General features: G+C 41.0%; 1 protein-coding gene and 1 long non-coding RNA gene across 4 annotated transcripts in view; one reads left to right on the top strand and one right to left on the bottom strand.

Annotated features, from left to right (window-relative positions):
- DTNA (dystrobrevin alpha) overlaps nucleotides 1-13,475 on the top strand; it is a 175,252-nt gene that overhangs the window by 15,577 nt on the left and 146,200 nt on the right. The window lies entirely within an intron of this gene.
- LOC140132780 (uncharacterized) overlaps nucleotides 1-13,475 on the bottom strand; it is a 52,696-nt gene that overhangs the window by 1,684 nt on the left and 37,537 nt on the right. Inside the window, exons 2-3 of the long non-coding RNA XR_011855710.1 lie at nucleotides 7,596-7,674; nucleotides 1,595-1,674 (exon numbers count right to left, since the gene is read on the bottom strand). This is a non-coding gene — a long non-coding RNA (uncharacterized lncRNA). The remainder of the gene's footprint in view (nucleotides 1-1,594; nucleotides 1,675-7,595; nucleotides 7,675-13,475) is intronic.

The following is a 13,475-nucleotide window of genomic DNA, read 5'->3' as shown; positions in this document are numbered from 1 at the left end:
GAACTGGTTGGGTCCTCCAGTCATGGGGAATTGGTTGGGTCCTTCAGACATGGGAAACTGGTTGGGTCCTTCAGACATGGGAAACTGGTTGGGTCCTTCAGACATGGGAAACTGGTTGGGTCCTTCAGACATGGGAAACTGGTTGGGTCCTTCAGACATGGGAAACTGGTTGGGTCCACCAGATAAAGGAAACTGGTTGAGTCTTCCAGATATAGGGAACTGGTTGAGTCTTCCAGATATAGGGAACTGGTTGAGTCTTCCAGATATAGGGAACTGGTTGAGTCTTCCAGACAGAGGGAACTGGTTGAGTCTTCCAGACAGAGGGAACTGGTTGAGTCTTCCAGACAGAGGGAACTGGTTTATCCATCTTTGGAATTTAACAATATATTTTTTTTAAGATGGAGTTCTATTCCAGAGGAGTTCTATATATTGATAATTATCTGCTGTCTGCTTGGGTTACCATGTACACTAGCTTTATCTGACACATGCTTTTGTTCTGACGGGCTAAGAAGTAATTGACTGCTTTTGTGCTCCACTAGCAGTGAATTAAGTTATACTACAAGCATCAAGTCACTTTGATGGACTAATAATTCCTTGTTATGACTTCCTGGTGACTTGGTAGTGACTTACATGGTGCCATCTTTGTATCAGAAATGTATCCCTTGCACATATTTACAGGATTTCAGATTTGCTGAAGCAGCATTTGGCTTATTTACTTCTGTAGTTTGGTTTTATTTGTGCATTCAGCACTCCAGCGTTTCCCAGATTCACTGATTATACATTGTTGCATGAAAGCAGACACATGAAATGAAATAAAATTTGTCAGACCATAAAATTATGTGTATAGACCCCAAGATATTTTCATTCATACTTTATATTTCTGTGAATACATTTTATAGATTAGATTTTTTTTTTAGATTAGAATTTTTGTGGCATTTTGAAAATGTGCTTTGCTTGTTAAACATGCTGTTGCTAATCCTATAAAGTAGGATAACAATGCATGCTACATTTTTAGGAAAATTGACTACAGAAACAAAACAAACAAAAATGTTGCAAATTCAACATTTCATTAATATCTTATAGCCTCGAGAGTATACCTGCCCTTTCAGTAGTACAGTATGTGTAGATGAGGAGTACATTTTTTGTGACCGTTATATGACTTGCATTCGGCATTGTTTAGCAGTTTTTCCACTGCAAGCTCTATCTCTATGGATGCAGTTAAAAAGAGGATGGTGGGCCAGACGGATTTCATGGACTAATCCCAGTTCCGGGATGGAAATGCACTAAAACCCTGCTTGTCAGCAGAACAGTGCGGAGCTGCTGTTTTGCGAGACAGACGGGACTCCTTGCATCATATTTCACTATGTTGCAAGGAGTCCCATCACTGTCACTGTGGTAAGTCCATGAAATCCTGCTAGCTCACAGTGCAGTTTTCACACATTAAAATCTAATTCCTGATTTTCTTTGCTTAATCTGGTCCCATTCTTTGACTTTCCTTTCAGATAGGAAAAAAAAACTGGCAAAATGGAACTACTCTGGAAAAAACCTGATAAGTAAAATCCCTCTTGAGGAAGGCCAGCTACCTGTGCCTTACCTTTACCAAAGCAGCTGATCATGGTGTTCAGTTTAAAGACAGCACATCTGTCAGATGATCACCAATGGCCTGGATATAATCTGGAAAGAAAAATTGGATTAAAGGAAACCTACCATTTGATTTGATGCAGTATGAAGCAAAATTACCTTGAGACTTATGTAGCTACACTGATGCAGGATCATATCTTGGTTAATCCCTGTGCAGAGTGGTTTTGCTGATAAAACAATTGTAAAGCTGTCTGGCTCCTGTGACTGGTTCAGTGCTTCTCCTAGCACATTAGCTATTCACTTCTTCACAGGATGATGCAATCCCTGTTTTGTGCCTGAAGGCAGAATAATCAATTGCTGCACCATCCTCCAGCAGCTGTGCATGAGTCATCCAGCTCGGGTTGATAAGTCATGTCTTGACTAAGCTCCATGTGTAATACAAGCTCCTTGTGTAATGTGTATATGTAGGCAGACAGCCTCACCCAGCTTTCCCAAGGTCCTGAATGTTATAATTGTTTTTTTTAGCAAGACCACTCTGCTCAGGGATTAACCAAGATATAATCCTGCCGCAGTGTTGCTACAGCATTCTCGAGGTATGTTTGCTTCATAATGCATCAAATCAAATGGTAGATTTCCTTTAAATAATATATGAATGCCATAGAGGAAAGGGTCAAAGGGTTATCTGTCCTTTAAAATGAGGGAATGGCTATAGCAGTCAGAGCTGGGCAAAATGTAAGGTAAGGCCGCATTCAGTCCATTCATTTGTGAAACCTATTTCTGCCTAAAAGCAGTCCGCATTGCACATTACGCTATACAGTTGGCTATACAGCGTGAAGCAAAATTACATTTTTTCACACACATATAAATATGTCCCAGTAATGTCCGGTCTGCTTTCTATCCATTTTACTCTAATACAATTAGACGTCCCTACATGTGTCTCAGAGTATAGAGTATACGTGTATAGAGTAGTTCACACTACAGACAGTCCCCGGTTTACATACAAGATAGGGACTGTAGGTTTGTTCTTAAGCTGCATTTGTATGTAAGTCGGAACTTTATATTTTATCATTGTAATCCCAGCCAGAACTTTTTTGGTCTCTGTGACAATTGGATTTTAAAAATGTTGGGTTGTCATAAGAATCAGGATTAACAATAAAGCTTCATTACAGACACCTGTGATAACTGTTACATCTGATCATTGTAGCCTAGGACAGTGATGGCGAACCTATGGCACGGGTGCCAGAGGTGGCACTTGGAGCACTCCTTGTGGGCACCCAGGCCATCACCCCAGCACAAAGTTTCCAGACAGGACTCAAAACTCCTACTGTCCCTGGCCACCCAGGACATGCTGTGACCAGTGCTATTTTAAAGCTACACATGCTTAGCAGCCTTGGACTATAGGAGGAGCAAGGAGGTGCAGACAAGTCTGCTTAATTATTGCAGCTCCTGCTCTGGGCCCCGCATTTCTTCCTGTTCAGGGGGCCCTGGAAGGAATCTACAATGATAATCTGAATTTCTCCTCTTTCTTGAAACTGTTTTTGTGTCCTTAGGACGCTGATACAATTAAAAGCCTTGACAAAACAGGTAGCAACATGTTACCACTTAAATTGCAATGTTGGCACTTTGCATTTAAATAAGTAGGTTTGGTTCTAGTTTGGGCACTCGGGTTCTAAAAGGTTCGCCATCACTGGCCTAGGACTAAAGTGCAATAAATTACCAATATCCAGTGATCTGTTTGTAACTGGGGGTTGTATGTAAGTCGTGTGTTCTTAAGTAGGGGACCGCCTGTACTATATACTAATTTCATAGTACAGGCGGTCCCCTACTTAAGAAACCCCCAACATAAACGACCCCTAGTTACAAAAGGGATGTTGGTAATTTACTGTACTTTAGCCCTAGACTACAATGATCAGCCAGCTGTAGGAGTTATAAAAGGCAAATAAGTTGTATTGTTAATTCCGGTTCTTATGACAACCCAACATTTTTAAAATCCAAATGTCACACAGAATTCCGGCTTGGGTTACAATTCTAAAATATACAGTTCCGACTTACATACAAATTCAACTTAAGAACAAACCTACGGAACCTATCTTGTACGTAACCCTGGGAGTCTGAGAACGGACATTCATCCATTCAGGATATTATTTTACAGTGTTGGTAACTCTGAGACTCCTTATGTGCTTTCCCATGTTAGCAGAGAGATAGTCTTACTTCTCTTGTGGTAAAGAACCCCCTCTGTACTGGTGTATAAACCTCTTTCCAAAAAATGTAGAGGTGACCCCTTGTAAAAGTAAAGAGATTGAGGGAGATTTTTCTGCATCGACCTTTGGGTTCATTCACACGGCTGTTTGTGGGGACGTTCATGTGGCCGCATAAACGCCCCCATAGACGGCAATGGGGGCACGGCAGCGGTACACTGCCACACTCTCTATCTGGTGTGCTGCCATGCACCCTTTAATTAATTTATACATAGATTTTATGGGAAGATTTATTGCTTCTATGCCAGTTTTCTATTTTCTGTAACCACTGAAATAATTGCAAAAAAATTCTTGCTCACTGCAAGAAGTTGCAATTATGTTACTACGCCAACTGCACGCCATGTGAGTGTGGAGGGGTTGTGAAGAGCCACAGCCACCGGCGAAGTGGGCAGGTGCTAGGGGATTTCATTCACCGCTGAATGTTCGCAGGATTTTGCGCAAAACTACGCCAGGTCCGAATTGGCATAGTTTTGTCCTCCAGTAGAGTAACAGCCGGCAGATACATCATGAGGTCTGAGCCTCATGACGTATCCGGCGGGAGGCGGGGCTTTATCATGCTGCGACGCACTGAGCCTACAAATCTGTCTACTACAATCTGCCCTAATATCCCATGTGTTATCTGACTGTAATGTAGTAGACTAAGTTTGCTCGATTTTCCGCTGTGTGACTCTGGTAGCTACCATCGCCTCCTCAGGCAGAATCCTGCAGCTCCTCCCCATGTCTTCTCAGCATGAAGCAAGTAATGTCATGTGACCAAGGTAACATCATCTAAGGTGCTTTAGCCCCATAACATTAGCAAACTGAACCCCATGCATATATATATATATATACCCCATGTACACCACCCCCTACCTCCGTTGGACCCCTCGTTGCTTCATGAGAGTAATGGATTAGACAGCCACGCATGACCGTTCTGCTCCATTAATCTCTATGGAGCTGACGGAGATCGCTGAGTGCCACCTCTGGACTTTTTCATGCCCATCAGCTCCATAGGGATGAATTTAGCAGAACTGTCATGCGCGGCTGTCTGCTCCATTACTTTCATAGAGTGATGAGGGGTCCGAGTGAGGTACGTGGGACCCTTCGGACCCCTCGTTTTCATGATCTGTGGAAGTCTCATCACTGAAACCCCCACAGATCAACTAGTTAGGCCCTATCCTGTGTATAGGGCCTAACTTGTATTTGTGGGAAAACCCCTTTAAGGGGTTAAGTCAAATATGGTACAATAAAAACAGAATAGAAGGACACTGGGGGGATTAGGGATTGGGACAGGGGGTGTATGGGGAAAAGTGAAGTGTTGAACACTTAAGCTGCTGCCTGCAGTCACAGGGTACCTATCATCACAGTGCAGCAGCTGCACACTCTCGGCTCTGCTTCATCTGTTTTCCCGGGATCAGACAAATTTCAGGAGGAGGAGGCAGGGACCTGCTGCTACACGGAGTGGAAGAGGTTGAAGAGCTGGTGAGCTCCTGCCTGCACGGGAGGCTAATCCCCTGGGGCTGCTGTGCAGTGGCAGTGCAGAGACCCTCTTCTTTACCCTCCCTCCATGTGGAAACACTGGAGATCAAGGCATGTGGCTGCATCCTGTGCTGGAGCTCCAGTGATGGCACTGACCTGTGGGGGCTATGGTAGCCTGAGGACAGGGTGGGCTCTGCCTCCTAGGGAAGGTAATGGGGGAGGTCCTGGGCCGTGCTGCAGACAGTCCGGGAGCAGGAGAGAAGGAGGACGCTGCACCCCGCCTCCTGGCTTTGTTGTATCCTGACCATGACGGTGGCAGGACTCGAGGGCGGGACAAGAGCAAATAATCCGTGACTCTGCGGTCATATTTGGGGCATTCTCTCAACCGCCTGGGGCGGCAGGACAGAGGTGAAGAAACAAGACTGTCCCGCCCAATCCGGGTCGGTTTGGAAGTATGCTTTATATTACACAACTCAGCTGTGTTTTCAACAATATGAAGATTTCATGCCCATGTCAAACATTCTTATTTTGTTAATGTCTGCAGTATGTAGCGTGTATATTCTGTGCAGCACACAGAATGACCTACAATGATCTATTTTTCATGTTTATACAAATCTAAGAGGAAAAGGAATTTCCTGCAAAGTGGTCTTTTACCAGATACAGGTGACCAGCGCCTATGTTGTGACACTTGTGCAGGAGACCAGTCCATGTCCAGACTTTATTTTACACCCAATGTCAGTAGTAGTTTTAGTTGTGTTTTTTTTATTTTGCTAATCTGATCTGTACTTCGGTGTCTAGCATTGTATTTGTATATATATACAGACAATGCATACAGAGTGCATTCGCACCCAGCATAGCAAACAGTGAATGTTATAATATACAATAATGACTTCAGCAGTTTCCATGGAAATGTGGATAAGTCATATGCCTTCATCTATGAGGAATTGTCTGTGATTTGTGCTGTATCTTGTCTTGATGGAATGATATGCACTCCTCGTAATAAAGAACCAATAATAGCAGGAGGGTGGGTAGAAAAACATGAGAGACTTTACACCAGGATACGGCTCTCAGAATGAAGACAAATATTTTGTTGATGTTTAGAATAGGACACAAAAAAAGCAAATGTTTTCTCAGACTTCTGTAAATGAGTCCAGGCTCGGTGCTGCTGCTTTTCCAACAAAGCAAAAAATTGTTTTGAAGAAGCAGGAAATCTACCATCAAAATAAAGAATGATAAACCAGGGACACTTAGTCATAGATACAGGCACCGCCTCCGTGGTAATCTTCTTATATTTGTTATCCATCCTTCCTTCTGAAATCAACCCTTAAAATGATGCTAATGAGCCTGAAGGGCTCTGAGGGGCATCATATTCCACACCATTTTACAACTCATAGTGGACATTTACAAATAAAATGAGACATTACAGAGTACAAACAGTCATATGGAACAGTAGTAGTGAGGGCCCTGCTCTTAGGAGCTTACAGTCTATAAGTATACTTGATTTTCATAGTAGATTTCCTTTAACCTAGCTCTGCCTTCTGGCGAGTGTTGTTGAATCGTAACTCTAAAGTTGCCTGGGCAAAAATTGTTTCATCACGGCTGAAGAGAGCTATTGACAGCAATTCCAACTATCTCTATATAATGCTATTAGCCTGACCCAGCCTGGTATATCCATCAGCCCTACTTTTAAAATCCTCTTCCGCTTCTCTTGAAGTGGGGGGACACTATCTGTTTGTGACATCAGCTAATACATTTATACTAATATTATATTAATACTTGCAAACCAAACAGTTACAGTACAGTTACACGTTGTATTATGCATATATATATATATATATATATATATATATATACCTATACACTATTACACAGACCTATAATGTAATACAGCATTATGAATACTGTACACACTATCTGCTATGATGGCTGGGTCAGCCATGCTGTTCAGAAGATGCCAGAGGGGGAAGTACAGAGAAGAATAAGAAAGCAGCTGCTGACATACAGGAGGAGGATGGAGGAGACAGGAGACACAGCAGACATTGGAAAGTAAATAGTTTTCATCATGTGTATCATGAGTGCTGTGCAGAGCAGGGTTGTAGATAATACTCTGTTCATACAGGATTCTGTATTAAATGAAGCAGCTGCGTGGGAGGAGGTTTACTGTGTGCGTGAACATGAGTGCAGACTGTAGACAGGACAGAGCTGACATTCACCTCACCTCCAGGCTTCCTCCTTTTACTGAACAGAGCCTCAGGAATTAACACATTGCATAGCACCGACCCTTCACCCTGTACTCACCATGTAGATCATCCTGTAGTCCTTTGTTGTATAGTACAGAGTCTTCTTGGCAGTCATAATGTAAAGCTAAAGAGAGGGACTGAGACAGAAAGGAGAGGATTAATAGGCAAACAATTGCTACAAAGAAATGTATGTATACTGGAAAAATGTTTAGCTGTTGCAGCAATAGAAATTTTTTAAAATAAATTTTACAGTTAATTTAAGGAAAAAGAAAAGTGAGAAGAGGTTAGAAAATCTCATAGGTCTGCCCGAAGAGATGGCTTTTTAGTGTATGTTTAAAAACTTTGGAATTTTAATGCCCAATCCTTGACTATGAGGCGAGTACCCAGAGAATTGTTACAGCTCCTCTTTTCATTATCTCTTACAGTATTTTAGTTGGGATTTTGTGCAGAAAATGATGCTTAAGAACAAAGTGGCACTGATATACTAAAGCTGTCTAAAAGTTTGGCAGAATGTTACTAGACCTTCTTGTACTGTTCCACATATATCAAAATGTCTGATGCTGATGATATATCCATCACACTGGAGATAGTAGAATACAACGCTGGATTCTTTCAGGTAGTCGGCTAGTATTTATCCAGAACCTCTGATCGGTGCTGGTATCGTCCCCTTTCTTGTTAAGTTTGTTAAGCTGTGCTAGATTTATCACTGTCTGTTGCTGGGTGATAATGTTGATGTAGCACAGGACTGTATAACTTTGCACAGTTAGTTGGTCTAGTTTATTTCTGAAACGGTCAATTTGCATAATTGTTGGTGCACATTTGTTTTACTATGAAGCTGCGGCGACTTGCTATGCCCCATACTGTATGCTGTACAAGTTGGAAAAGTGGCTGGTCTAAAAACCATAAAGGAAATCATCCATTTACGGTAGTCCAATTTATCCAAAAAGTAAAAAAAAACATCTAATACTCACCCTCATCTGTATCTGGGTGAGGGTGGGGACGTCACATGAGAGGCATGAATTCACGCCTCCTGCGTGATACCCTCCCTCTCACATGTTGGGGTCGTGCATAATTAGCGGCCTCGAGCGCCGGACATCTTGTACCCATTCTCCGGACTGCTAATTATAAGTGTAAAGCTTAGCGAAGACCAGCACCAGGCTCAAGATGAAAAGGAGCATAGGTGAGTATCTTTACATGTTTTTTACATTTTTCCTCACACATTAACCCCTTCCCGTCAATGCCCCTTTTCGTTTTCATTTTTCACTGCCCAGCTTCAAAAATCTATAACTTTTAAATTTTTCCATGTACACAGCTGTGTTATGGCTTATTCTCTGTGTAACAAATTACACTTCAAAATGGTGGTATTTAATATTCCATGCCGTGTACTGGGAAGCGGGAAAAAAAATTCCAAATGCAGTGAAATTAGTGAAAAAACCGCATTTGCGCCGTATTCTTGTGGGCTTGGATTTTACGGATTTCACTGTATGCCCCAACTGACAAGTTTACTTTATTCTTTGGGTCGGTCCGATTACAGGGATACCAAATTTTTGAATTTTGCCATCTTCTGGCGCTAATAACTTTTTTATACTTTGGTATACAGAGCTTTGGGAGGTGTCCTTTTTTTGTGACTTTTGATGACATTTACAATGTTATCATTTTTAGGACTGTACGACTTTTTGATCTCTTTTTACAGATTTTTTTTTTTTTTTTTTTTTAAATGGCAAAAAAGTACAGCGGCGATCGGTGGGAAAACACCCAACTTACCGCCTATGGAGAGGGCTCAGCCCGTGAGCCCTCTCCATACACCCACACCCGGCATGTGACGTAGTATTACGTCACATGTCGGTAAGGGGTTAAAGGGAACCTGTCATCAGAAATTGGTCTAATAAACAATTACCAGTAGATTGTCTATCAGCTTTAAACCTTCCAGATCATGTTTCTTTCATGGCCCTGTATGGTTGAAATATCCACCAAATTGACTTTGAAGTTAGATGTAAATGGGTTGTATAAAGTTGTATAAAGTCAAGCAGGCGGAGAGTTTAACATGGAAGTCAAGCTCTCCCTGCCTCAGAACGACTCCTCCCCTGTGATTGACATCATGCATCAGACTTCTGGAGATCTGGTTAGTGATTTCTCTGGATGCAGGACCATCAATTACAGTGAAGGGGGCTTTCTGAGAAAGGGAGAACTTGAATTCAGTTTTAAAATCTCTGCCTCCTTGACATTCTACAACCAATTTATACTCGAAGTTAATTTTCTGGATAATGCCACCACACTGGATCATGAAACCGGATCTAGAAGCTACTCAGCTACACAACATACTGGTAGTAATTTATTAGGTACATTTCTGTTGACAGGTTCATTTTAAGTGAAAGTAAATTTGCTAAATAAGGTTTCTACCGCCACCTTTTTTTCTTTACCATCAGGTTTCAGAAAAAAGCATGAACATACAGAGTTGGATGAAAAAGTGTGGATGCAGCTGTAGACCACCTTTTTTGTCATCTTCATTTTAATGCCATCTGGGACGCCTCAAAGAATATAGATCACTGTGGCACATGATGTTGTCTTGTCCTAACTTTATTTGCAAATTGTAGAAGTTTCACAACACAATTTTTATACTCAAGGTGTCACCATTCCAACTCGTGAGGGAACTATCCTACGTGTTTCAAGTGTTTAAAACACTCTTAATCATGGCATAAGAGCAAAAAGGGGGCAGAAGGTTTGTTATATTAGGTGCCCGGTGACGTAAATAACATACTTCCGGAACCAAAACCACCCCCATTTCAATACATCAATCATCATCAATCATCTGGGACACTTATCATGAGCTGGTATGATATCATAGTGAAGTGGCTTCTCTGTATAAAATGGGAATTCCCCTTTAAGCCAAAGCCTCTGTTTTAAAACCTATGTACATTAATGACCTAATAATGTGTCTCATCTTCTTCTCTTTAATGAACACATAGGGAATGACTGAATAAGGTTACTGTCTACAGTGCAATTTTTTTTCTCATTATTTTCGGTTTTGTTTGCCGAGAGTTTAATTACTATTTACAATTTATAAACTCTCTGTCAAAATGGTAATTTCAGCGCACAGAATGGGAATGTGTGGCTCCAGGCATAAAGACTTACATTGAGTGTAATATGTACACTTCTTTCTAAATGCTTAATGTGCCATCTGTAATTGTGCATTAAATTAGATTTGATGTTTGAACTTCAGAATATTTTTTGTTCTAATGAAGCTAAGTAGCGAAGCTTGTACAAGCCATTGTAGTCATGCGAAATTGTCCACTAAGAATCACATTGTCGTTAATCTATTTTATGTAAGTAAGTATTTTTTTTTTACTAAACATATTCTCCTTTTAGTAAAAAAAACTGTAATCTCACAAGTTTTTTAGGCCAAAAGCATAATGAATGGAAGAAATGATGGTATTGGGATTGATCTATTGAGACATACACAGGGGCCTAACTGGACGGGGTGCAGAGGGTGCGGTTGCAACTGAGGGTGCGGTTGCAACTGCGGTTGCAACAAAAGGCTTAGTTATACCACTAGACGTTGCCCCCCCCCCTACTGAAACTAAGATATTGAATTTGCACCTCATGAGTAGTAGCTACAGTATGCTGTCTCTTTTGTATAATCTGTCTTTTGTACTTACCTTAGGTATTACCTTCCTTGACATATTTGCACTTATAAAAATCTACTAGATGTTACTACTAGAGGTTAAAAATCTAAGCCCTGAAATACCTTTATTATTAATAATCGATAGCTGGTTCCTTTTGAAAAAAATCTTTTATCTGCAAGTAAATTAGGCTGAAGGGCTCTGAGGGGTGGGGGGCATTACCAGACCCCTTCAGTATCTGACATCATGCCCCGTCCTGTCGTCTGCATCAAGAGCTGGCCTATATAATGGGGAGGGAAGGCCAGAGGAGCCAGTGGCAGATTAGAATGACTACAGGGGGCATTATGCCAGATCTTGGAGCCCTGGAAGTGCTTTGTGGAGGTTAAATCGGGTTGCATCTTCACGAGGGTTTTAAAATTTAATTATCTGGTAATTCATCTGGCATAAATGTGCATATCTTAATTTGGATGTTATTAAAAAACATGCACATGTTTGAAGATAATTTCCCATGAATGTATCCATGTTGTCCCAAACGAGATGTCTTTGGATACGACAACCCGCAGTCTAGCAGCTTGCATGCACTATTGAGCCCTGCCTGACCACCTGGATTCAGCGTTCATTACCACAGGATGACTGAGGGACATGCAGAAACTCCCAGACATTTTCTATGCAAAAACTATTTGTTTTTGTGCAATTACTCCAGCAGTGATGGTTGTATCCAAGAACAACAATCGTGTTTCTAAGGAACAACATGACTACATTTAGGAAAAATGTATCTCCACGGGTACATGGGTACAATTTTTTTTTCAATAACATCTAATTGAAGAAATTATTACGGTATATACGGCAGAGGAATTAAATTAAGATGAGAATACCCCTTTAACGTTTTCAGATATCATGGTCACCATGTATCCGTAAGCTAGATCTACATGATATGACAATCCATCTTTCAGGCTTTAGTCTACTCAGGTATACTGTATATAAATATATTGGTTGTTGTTGGGAGCCGTAACCCTCCTTCAACAGGATACTGAAGTTAGGTTACATGATCTTTTAGGTGTTTTTCAAGCCGGTTAAAAATGTCCAAAAAAGTTAAGAGTGGTGAAAATTTTAGAAAACGCATGTTCGCTTGCCATTTTTATCTGCTACATCACCAATTCCATTGCTTTTTCCTTTTCCACTTTCGGCACTTCTGACCTATTTATACAGTTACTGTTCAGTTAAATATCATGTACTTTAGCCTGGAAATTATGTCTATCTTTTTATGTTTTGGACTACGTCACGTATGCCCGATGGCTACGACTGGGCGGGCATTCGTCTGCCACAATGGAAAAGAGAAGGGTTGACCCCTCCCCTCTCCATTGAAATGCACGGCGGAAGGGGTGTATCACAGGGAAAGATAGGACAAGATAGGAAAGATAAGACAAGATAGGACACGCGCTCTGTGCGGCCATTGCCGTCTATAGGGGACGTGAGGTTGATAAATCTGTTGCTCTTTTGCAACATTTTTTTTAAAAAGCTGTACAAAAGTCGCAAATTTTCAAGCACCATTTTCTGAACTTTTTCCTCTGCCAACATGGGAGCGGAGCTTTGTACACAAAATGTAACAACTTTTTAAAATGTCAACATATTGCAAATATAAGCGAAAAAATAAGAGAAAAAAATGAAATTAATGATTCTCACAGTTTTTTGGAAAGTTGCATCAGGAATCCCCACCCCTCCCTAAAGCAATACATATTATGTAATACAGACCAAGGCAGTTTTTTTTATTGGAAGTAAGGGTATTGCACCATTTAGGTCAGCAGAACACAGCAGTGAAAAACTGCTACAATTTTTTTTAAACTACCCATAAATGCAGTACTTTTTGATGGATCAATACTCAAGGCAGTTGTTTTAATGGATTATGCGATCAAATCTGTTAAAAAGTAGAGGATGGCCTAGTGAGAACTGTTTTTCACAGATCACTCAGAATGTAGTGTATGAGGTTCCGTGAAAAATTTATGATAAAAATTGGTCATGAAAACACTTAAGAAAAACATCAGATTCTTTGCTATTTCATGTTGCATTTTGCATTCTAGAGACGTCTAGTAACTGTGAGGAAACACCCCCTTCCAGTCAATTTCTAAGTGTCTCAAAAAGTAGCCAACTCTGTAAATATGGATAAAATCAAGTAAGCTTTTTATGTTGCTTTCCAAGCCAGGAGTACACTGGAGAAATGGAAGATAAATCAATGGGAGAGATTTATTCTGCGCCGGGATGGGCCTCTTGGTAGGTCCAGCATGGCTGGAGGTGTGTGGATAACATTGTATAAATCCCCC

This window comes from Engystomops pustulosus, chromosome 5, assembly GCF_040894005.1.
Source record: "Engystomops pustulosus chromosome 5, aEngPut4.maternal, whole genome shotgun sequence".
Classification (NCBI taxonomy): Eukaryota; Metazoa; Chordata; class Amphibia; order Anura; family Leptodactylidae; genus Engystomops; species Engystomops pustulosus.
The sequence above is the reverse complement of the archived record's forward strand: the minus strand, read 5'-3'. Positions and strand labels throughout refer to the sequence as shown.